The sequence below is a fragment of the Ornithodoros turicata genome, chromosome 4 (genome assembly GCF_037126465.1).
Source record: "Ornithodoros turicata isolate Travis chromosome 4, ASM3712646v1, whole genome shotgun sequence".
Taxonomy (NCBI): domain Eukaryota; kingdom Metazoa; phylum Arthropoda; class Arachnida; order Ixodida; family Argasidae; genus Ornithodoros; species Ornithodoros turicata.
Window position 1 is genome coordinate 47,349,791 of NC_088204.1, and position 10,683 is coordinate 47,360,473.

The following is a 10,683-nucleotide window of genomic DNA, read 5'->3' on the forward strand; positions in this document are numbered from 1 at the left end:
CACGTGAAACAAAATATTTACTTCCTTTGGTATATAAAGTATACTTCCCGAATAAAGAAGAGATTTGGCTTTGAATCGTAACAGTCGCAACAGGTGACAAAGTATCAGTCAAGCAAATCACAAGGACCTCATGGCATTGTAGTCGATAGAATCCATTTTTATTGGCTCAGACTGAGTACAATTCATTGTACCATGTATGACGTTTAGTAAGAATCATCAACATGCACAAATGTCGAATGAACTGGACAGTTCCCCATGACATCCAACTGTCTGCAAATACACGTATTTATCTCATTTTTTCCTTTGAAGGTAGTCCTTAATGCAAAAATATTTAACCTGGAACTGCACTACACACAGTGCATTATTATTTGACCCACTCAACAAAACAAATACTACTTTTACCCGTATCAATAATTACAGATTATACAAGTGCATCACGAGAAACTGACCAGGGTGCTTCGTAACAAGAGTGCTACACAGAAACTGGAGGCTACCTTTGTGGCACAAACAAGTGCTGCTCTTGATGTACCACATGTTTGTAACTCAAGTATCTTTTTATCACTCTCTTCGTGAAGTGGTCTGACCAGTTTCTCGCGATGTGACATGTATATGTCAGCCGCAAATGTAACTGTGAGTCTGTTCAGCAGGCATGTACAGCTATGGACACAGTTGCATAAAATCTCTGTTTGACGCCTTAGCGACTGTCCAGAGGTTCCGAACAGAACAATATGAGGAAAGTAGTAGTAAACGTGTAGACTGTGTAGACTTAATATTACTCTTTACTAGGGATGTCCCAGCCGAATCCCCGAATCCTCAAATCCACGAATCCTAGGGAGGGATTCGAGATTCTGGAATCCGAATCCCAATGCCCAAAACGGCGAATCGAGTCTTTCGAATCCACTGACCACATTTGATCGCTTCTTTTATTAATTGGCGCCTCCGGAGTCCGCCGAAAGCCTCATTGACCGACGGGTGTTTTCTTGTTTCTTTGTTTACATTGCTCTGGACTGAAAGGGTTCAGGCAGGAACTGTTACATTACAAGTTTAATACAAGTTTAAAAGTAATATGGCGCAGCTTTTGACTGTTGCTTTAGCTTTATGGAAATAATTCAGACACGAGAATTTATGAATTTCTCGTACTCGATGAACAATATGTTAGATATGCTATATGGGTATACTTCACCCAAAACTAAACTCTTTTTTTTTTTATTCAATAAATGTGTCATATTCTGCTTCAAAACACTCTCCAGTAGAAGTATTTTTTTTCTTGGCTTTTCAAACTATTTTTAAAAAAGGATTCGTAAGATTCGAGATTCGTAAGATTCTTGGATTCGTCCCATCTCTACTCTTTACTATACTTCATTCCCAGCACTGTGTCCACCAGAAATTGCAGAACATAGCCATAGCGTGGAACTGAGATTTCAGACGTCCGTGTCACAAGTTGTAACGTAACTAAAGGTATTGAATCTGTTCCCTATCAGTTACTGCCAGTTCACGACATAACGTATAATATCATATTCAAGTGCTATGTTTATGAGTATTACCCTTACCACGAGCACGTCTCTGCTGGTGCTTGGGCTGGTAAGGGAGGCAAGCGGGGAAGTACCCTGAAAAGGTAAACAGGTAGGAGCATAAATGAATAGTGCATCACAAAGGTGCTCGACTTTGTAGAGTCCGCATATCCTAATTCATGAAGGAAAGAAGCCAAAGGAGAGAGTGGCTGCCATGTAGCTGTTGGTTGAACAAACCTCCTCTCTTGGCTAGCTGCTCGTGTGCTCCGCTCCCCCCGGCCTTTGTTTGACCAACACCAATCGCACCACACTACATCCTCTAATTTACATTGCCCATGTGGAGTAACATCAATTCCGCCACTTTTTGTCCTCCGTTTCCACCACACCTTCTCCAACCAAGATAATGTGGTGCGCTCCCTCCTTAGGTTTCTTTATTCCATGCTTTAATTCTAGCAGTTAACCTCCCTTGCATGCATCATCTAGATACTACCAAAAGTGCAAGGAGACTTACTACGGACGACAGCCTGGATGACTGAACGGATGGCCCAGGTGTCCCAAATATTGAACTTGTGTCATCAGTGAAGCTCTAGAAGCAAAATACAAAAGATAGCATTATGCTGAAAAGACGTTATTGCTCCAACGAGATGCACAATTCATGACACCCAAACCAACAGTCAAAACCCATGTACCCACAAGTTAAATGCCGGTCCTGAGAACAGCATGCATAAATACTTATTGCGTAGTCGGTGATATGTCTCGAAAAACAGCTTACCAATGTGTCATTTTGCTCGTCACATGTAAGAATATGTGCGCAGTCAAACCCAGTGCCGTTCTATAGATTAAGAGAAGGGATATTGTAATGGAAAACTTCCCAAGTTGAGATGCTAAATAGCACCATGACAATGTGCATGCGGAGGTAAGAGAATAACTCACCCCACTGATGTCTTCATGTATGTCAGCCACCGATATGTCCCATAGAGGGGAGGAAAAGGATAGATATGCAGTGTGTTCAACGAGCGAGTGTCAGGAAAAAATATTTAAAGAGAGCAATAAAAGAAAAATGAGTGCTACTTTCCTGCTACTTGAGTAACAAACAGGTGATACTCCTGACATAGAACCTGTTTGTAACTCAGGTAGCAGATTCAAATATTTTTTTCATGACACTCTCTCGTTCAACAGCCTGCGTATTGGACTCTCTGTACTTCAAACTAAGACAGTTTCTACAGGCATAGACTCATCAAAAGTTTTATTGAAGCGACTCCACATAAAGATTGTCGCCCATGTCATAACATACGTGGTTTCAGGACCACTGCAATACGTTTTCAGGAGATTTTTAGCACTTACGAAAGCAGGTGAAGCAGGCACAGAAGGCATATCCGCGACCTCGTGCACCTGTAATCTAAGAACTGCGATACTCATATGTATACTGCCTGCGACACAGTTGTTCGAAATCTGGGTTCTACACTGTGAAGCCTTTCTGCAGTTCCTGGTGAACACCATGGGGAATGAAGTAGTACACACTGGCAGTGGGACCTAGTTTAACTTTTTGCTACTACTTTCCCGACACGAGTTCGTCCAGGACTCATGGGGAGCCGCTAGGACATGAAACTGAGATTGAGACAACCATGTCGCAGGCATATACTGTTCACATGATATATGCTCACATGTCCTGCCTCTTGTGCACTGGGTTCCGGCATGCTCACTCCTGCATGCTTGACTGTTCCTCAAGCAACTGTGATCAGTGGGACAATAAGAAGACGTGCTGTTTATTATAATACACATACTGTAATCAATGCTCTTGCCTCTTGTGCGCTGGGTTCGGAATCGCTCACTCCAGCAATGTCTGGCTCCTTCCCAAGCAACTGGAGGCAATGCAGCCACCGGTAATTGACTACACCATTGCATTTTCTTTACGATGCCTACCTGCTGAACCTGCAGCGAAGGAATGGGCACAGCACCTTCACGTAGACGGACCCGTGTTAGCGAAGTTCTGTCGAAGTCTTCGTTTCTGAAGTGCTTCGAGCAGACCACGCTGTGTTTTGTTGGCACAAAGTCTGGTCTCCCGATCGCATGTTCCCACGACAATCGTAGAGACGGTTCTCGAGGGAAGCTAGGAAGTGTAGTCGGGAAGTGAAACTACAACTGAAAGCACATTCCAAGTGGCGCACTTACTGGTGGTATGTTATGCCAGATGCTTTGCCAGCAAACGTGAACGGTTACTGCAGCCCGGATAACAACAAAGTACCATGTTCGATTATGGATACGCCATACAAAATTCGGAAGATTGATGAAAGCAAAACACAATCGCGTCTGTACCCCAACCCCGACCTTGGAAAATCTCGCCGCTGGCGAAGCAGACGAAACGGAGGAGCGAACAGGCGGAATGATCAAACATAAGGAAAACAAACCGGCGGGGCATATCATTGGATGATGGCTCCGTGACGTGGGTCCATGGCAAGATGGCGGCGTTGCCACAAGCGACCGCTTGAGGGAAGTGACAAAAATGGCGGACATATGCCCCCCCTGTGCTCTAATTAGACCTGTGCGCCGATGCCACTTTGACCGGCGGCGGCGTAGAGCCGGTTTTGCCACCGGCGGCGGCGGCGTCAGCGGCGCGAGGGTGTAAACGCACAAGCCGTCCACAAGCGTACGCAACTGCTGGTGGCCTGCGAGGTCTATACTGCATAGACTAGAGTCGAAGCCACATCCTATAAAGGTTCCACCGTTCCACCGTAACAAATTTATCACACACAATAGATCTACTTCGATCACATTTTGACTAGAACAAGCCGTGAAAGCCCGTAATATGTGCCCAGTAACATGGTTGCACACGCGTTGTACCCTCAGAGGGAATTTTTACAGAGGGCATAGTTGTCATGCACAAAAATCAACCCGGCTAGCGGGGGGAGGAGGGGTAACGGCCCCCTGGCCCCCCTTCGCGGTGCCCATGTGGATCAACCTAATACCATCACGAATGAATGAAAATAACAACAATAATAATAACCACAGTATAAGAGCCACAAAGCTCGAGCGTTTTCTACACGTATCCTTTTACCAATGTTATGCATTCGTTCAGCAACGGTGAGATAATTTTCATGTACCAACATACTCACTTATCGAAGGGTTTATCTCCATCCTTCTCTTTTGCGTTTGTCAGGCACTCCTCGCAGAAGAAATCAGAGCTAATCTTCCGCTTCTTGTCGCCGTCTTGCAAAACTAAGGTGCCGAAGTATCGCCACACCGCGCTCGTCTTAAATGCACTTGAGTCTTATCAACTCGCGAGGTCAAGACCGGCAGCGTATATCCGTAACCTAGCCAGCAGCACGCATGAAGCGCCTATACGGGCCCTGATTGGCTGCTGCGCCGCGGGCGACCCATCAAAACCTGGAGCGCACGCTTCGCCCATGCTCGTCAGGTGTTGACGCCGTTGTCTTGACAACGAAGCGCGCAGATTGAACTGGTTGGAGCAAGACGTTTGTAATGCGACGAGCGTTCGCGCATTGGAAAAACGCAAGTAAAGACAGGCGAGCTGGTGGACGAAATCCATCGAGTAATAACGATAATAAATATAATGATAATTAGGAGTGGATTTACGCGTAAGGCGATCCATCGAAGAAAAAGTTTGGATAAACACGACGTCGGACTTTTAATTTACAATGGATTTCGTCTCGCCAAGCGGGTTGTGGCAAAAATCAGTCTATTGCGTCAAAAACGTTATGTGTTGTATCCCGTTAAAGCATGGTTTCGTACATATTAGTCAAGCATCGCAGTTTTTGAATGACAGAATGGGGCAGCATATAGGAATTGCTATGCCGCCCCACTCACGAAACCATATGTGTGATTCCATCTGGAGTGAAACTGTTCTTTTGAACAGGCTATGTTCTCTAAAAGCAAACTCTTGCTACGAGAAGGCTTGGCAAATCAAGCTTTTTGAAACGGCTCATGTGTTCGCGAGCCGTCGGTTGTAAACCACCCACCCTTGAAGCGGTTTTATGATATGCGCTGTGACATATCCCTTATTCTCAGTGGTCCTTGCCCTTGCCCCTTTTACCCACACTGTACTGTCAAAATGCTGTGCTGTCTTGAGTAAATTGCTTTGCTGGTTTGAGCTCTGGTGTGTTTGTTTATTCGATCCTCGATCCGCGTCGCCCAAGATCAGGCTTTTTCTTTGATACGTTCACATCGCGCTCGTTTGAGGTCTATATGTACGTTCTGCTTCCCTCTGCACATTACGCCTTGCTGTGATGATGGAAGAATATATTATTGTCAAAGATGAAGAGGCGTCAACAACTTCGTTGGAGATACTTAGAGGAAATCTGCTGAACGAAGAGGACGTAGGGAAATGGATGAAGCAGTACTGTTCATCAACGAACACGTCGTGGATTGTTGATGCTGTGCGTAGCAACTGCGACAGGTAAATGCTACTTGCCATATATATATATATATATATATATATAGATAGATAGATATCGATAGATAGATAGATAGATAGATAGATAGATAGATAGATAGATAGATAGATAGATAGATAGATAGATAGATAGATAGATAGATAGATAGATAGATAGATAGATAGATAGATAGATAGATAGATAGATAGATAGATAGATAGATAGATAGATAGATAGATAGATAGATAGATAGATAGATAGATAGATAGATAGATAGATAGATAGATAGATAGATAGATAGATAGATAGATAGATAGATAGATAGATAGATAGATAGATAGATAGATAGATAGATAGATAGATAGATAGATAGATAGATAGATAGATAGATAGATAGATAGATAGATAGATAGATAGATAGATAGATAGATAGATAGATAGATAGATAGATAGATAGATAGATAGATAGATAGATAGATAGATAGATAGATAGATAGATAGATAGATAGATAGATAGATAGATAGATAGATAGATAGATAGATAGATAGATAGATAGATAGATAGATAGATAGATAGATAGATAGATAGATAGATAGATAGATAGATAGATAGATAGATAGATAGATAGATAGATAGATAGATAGATAGATAGATAGATAGGGGAGAAAAGAGACTGAAGTAGGGAGTGGGGGAAAGTTATTTATTAAGCTGGCATTTAAACTAAGTGTCTATCTATAATTTAACTATCTATATACAACATCCTGGTCGTTCGAACCTCCATTTTGTAGCGTATATATATATATATATATATATAAAAGTGAAATAATAAGACTTGGACTACAGATTACAGGAACGTTAACAAAAACTAATTTATTTAATGGGCAATTTAACACATAGATTAAAAAAAAAATGCTCCCCAAAATCCATAAACCTGGGAACCCAGGGCGCCCGATAGTTTCGTGTAACGGTACAGCTACCGAAAATATTTCCAGCTTTGTAGATTATCTTCTTAAAGATATACCCCCAAAACTTCCATCCTACATTAAAGATACAAATCACTTCCTGGAAATATTAAGTCAGTGCCAACCTCCTCCCTCAAGTTTGCTGGTCACGCTAGACGTTTCTTCCCTCTATACCAACATCCCCCACGAAGATGGCATTGCTGCAGCTCAAAGGGCGTTTTTAAAATATTCGGACAACTCATACGATCCTTGTGTTCTATTCACATTCCTTAACCTTATTCTGAAAAATAACAACTTTGAATTTGATGGTAAACATTACTTGCAAGTCAGTGGCACGGCTATGGGCACTAAGATGGCACCAAATTATGCAAACATCTTTATGGGTAATCTGGAGGAGGCATTTCTGTTCCAATGCGAGAAAAAGCCGACGTTGTACAAGCGTTTTCTGGACGACATCTTTATGGTTTGGCCATATTCCGAGGACGATCTCAATATATTCATTAACAATTTTAACCAAGCACATCAGTCTATCAAATTCACCCATTCTTACTCAGCTCTAACTGTTAACTTCTTAGATGTCCAGGTAAAGTTAACGGACGGGGTCCTAACTACGGACCTGTTCCGTAAACCTACGGACTCCCAGCAGTACCTAGCTTTCAAGAGTTGCCACCCGCGGCACACTAAACTTGCTATCCCCTACAGCCAGGCACTTCGTTATAGACGCATCTGTTCCAGCGACAGTGATCTGGATAGAAATTTGAACCAACTCAAGCAAACATTCATCAGTCGCCAATTCCCACCCAGTTTAGTTGAGGACGCAATAAGGAAGGCCCGCAGGGCAGATCGCAAAGCTCTGTTCCAAAACCGCAACCGCAAATCAGACAATGGTTCCGTCAACCTCGTTGTAACATTCAACAATAATGTTTCCAACATCAACAGTATACTTAATCGCCACCACAGTATTCTTTGTCAGTCAGAGCGCATGCGACAAATCTTCCCGGAACCGCCACGTGTGACCTACAGGCGCTCGCAAAACCTCCACGATAATCTAGTCAGCTCCAAAGTCAACCGACCAACAAGTCCGACGGCAGGCTGCCACCCGTGCAATGGCCGCAGATGTCAAATATGCAAACTAATGCGAAGTGCCCACGTGCTTAACAGCACAAATTCTAATTTCTTCGTCAAAATTCATGGTGACTTTGACTGCAATTCATCCAACGTCATTTATGCCATTCAGTGCAACGCGTGTCAAGCACAATACGTAGGTCAAACCAAAACATCTTTTCGGATCAGGTTCAACAACCACCGGTCGGACGTTAATAAAAAGCCAAATCTTCCTGTTTCTCGTCATTTCAACCAGCCGGGTCATTCAATAAATGACGTTGCCCTTTTTATTCTTCAATCAAACTTTAGCTCCGATAGAGGCAGGGAACAACGCGAGTCTTACCTCATTTACAAATTCCAATCAATCATTAACGAAGATCCCGGTGTACTTTCAACAGTAAGGAATCTGGTCGTCTAGATGGGATATACTTTCCCATTTTTTTTCCTTTTATTTTCCTTTGTTTTCTTTTCAGCTATGGCCTCAGTGCAGCTCACCCTGAGCTGGCTCCCCAAGAAAGATGACATCACCACCCGGACTTGACCTTGCGGAATGTTCCAGAATATGACTCAGACAACTGCCACGTGGCATACTTGCACCGATTGTGACGTCACCCAGGAAACCTATTTAAGCAATATGCAACCCTTGTACCTCTTTTGTCCTGACGAAGACAGTGCCACTGTCGAAACGTCGACCATTCTTTTTTTTTTTTTTTTTTTTTTTTAATCTATGTGTTAAATTGCCCATTAAATAAATTAGTTTTTGTTAACGTTCCTGTAATCTGTAGTCCAAGTCTTATTATTTCACTTTTATTCAACTTCGTAGCCGTCTGATATATTAACCTATTTGTTCTATATATATATATATATATAGGTATTCAATAAAGATCAGAAGTGGAGACGGTGCTTCTACAGGATAAGGAATAAAAGGGGGACTTTATTAAAAACTAAGAGGGGGTATTCGACGTTTCGACAGCAGCGCTGTCTTTAACAGGAATGGGATACTATGGTGACGCAAGACAATTGCAAAGAATGAGAGGGGAATATGTACAAGGAGAGAGGGCAGCACACGTGCTTTGTCAAACAAAGGTAAAGGGGTACAATGAATCATAGGCAGTCAAGTTCTTCGCCGGAGGGCAATGATTTCCTGGGGTGACCAACCGGGGAGTCTGAAAGAGATACAAAAGAGTGTATGTATTCTGAGAGAATTAGGAATTTAGGTTGCGAACTGTTGAGAGGACGCCGGGGTCCTCGTTGATCTGGCTTTTAAATTTGTAGATCAGGAACGATTCTCTTTGTTCTCTAAGGCGTTGGGATGGAAAACCCGATTGCAGAACGAAAATGGCTATGTCGTTAATTGAGTGGCCGGGTTTACTAAAATGTCGAGACACTGGCAGATTAGGTTTCTTTGATACGTCGGACCTGTGGTTGTTGAATCGGATTCGGAAGGATGTAGCTGTTTGACCGATATATTGGGCCTTGCACTCATTACATTGAAACATTGAAGGAGATAAAGGACGTTAGAAGAGTTGCAGTTAAATAGACCATTAATTTTTGTGCGATAGTTAGAATTTGTGCTTTCTACTGTGGTAGCAGTTTGCATTAATTTACAGATCTGACATCTGCGTCCGTTGCATGGTTGACAACCGTTGTGTTCCAAGGACTTGTTTAACTTGGCGTTCACAAGTCTGTCTTGGATGTTCCTTGCTCGACGATAAGTAACGCGGGGTGGTTCCGGAAACACCTGACTCATGCGATCAGATTGGGTGAGGATTGCATAGTGCCGTTTAAGTATGCGGTTTACGTCCGGGGCATAACCGTTGAAGCTAATAGTGAGGTTTACCGAAGAATTCTTATCGGCTCGGGGCTGTGTTTGGAATAGGTTCTCTCGATCAGTTGATCTAGCTCTGGCTATGGCATCTTTTACGACCTGATTAGGATATTTTCTATCTGCGAAAGTTTCTTCAAGGCTCTCAAGATGATTGTCTAGTTCATCATCGTTAGAACATATTCTCCGGTAACGCAGCGCTTGACTATAAGGGATAGCTAGCTTAGTGTGCCTGGGGTGGCAACTCTGGAACGATAGATATTGTTGGGAGTCGGTAGGCTTGCTATACAGACTGGTGGTTATGATTCCATTATGTAGTTTAACTTCCACATCCAGAAAATTAACAGCTGAGGAGGAGTAATTGAATGTAAATTCAATACTGGGATGTACTTGGTTAAAGTCGTTAACAAACAACTGAAGGTCGCATTCGGAGTGGGGCCAAATAATGAATATATCATCTAGGAATCGCTTATATAGGAGTGGCTTCAGTGCACAATTTCTGAGGAACGGTTCTTCCAAGGATGCCATGAAGATATTTGCATAGTTAGGGGCCATTTTTGTTCCCATTGCTGTACCATTGACCTGTATGTAGTGTTTGTCGTCGAATTCAAAGTTATTGCATGTTAGGATCAGATTCAGGAGCTCCGTGAGGACAGACGTATCATAACCCTGATCGGGTTGATTCTTAAATGCACGCTCTGCTGCTGCTATTCCATCTGAGTGAGGAATGTTAGTATACAGGGAAGTGACATCTAGGGTTGCTAACAGACAGTTAGGGGGAACGTTTATTTTACGTATATCTTGAAGGAAATGGTTGGTATCCTTAACGTATGAGTCGAATTTAGACGGGATGGGCTTGAGGAGATGATCCACGAATGATGAAAGATTC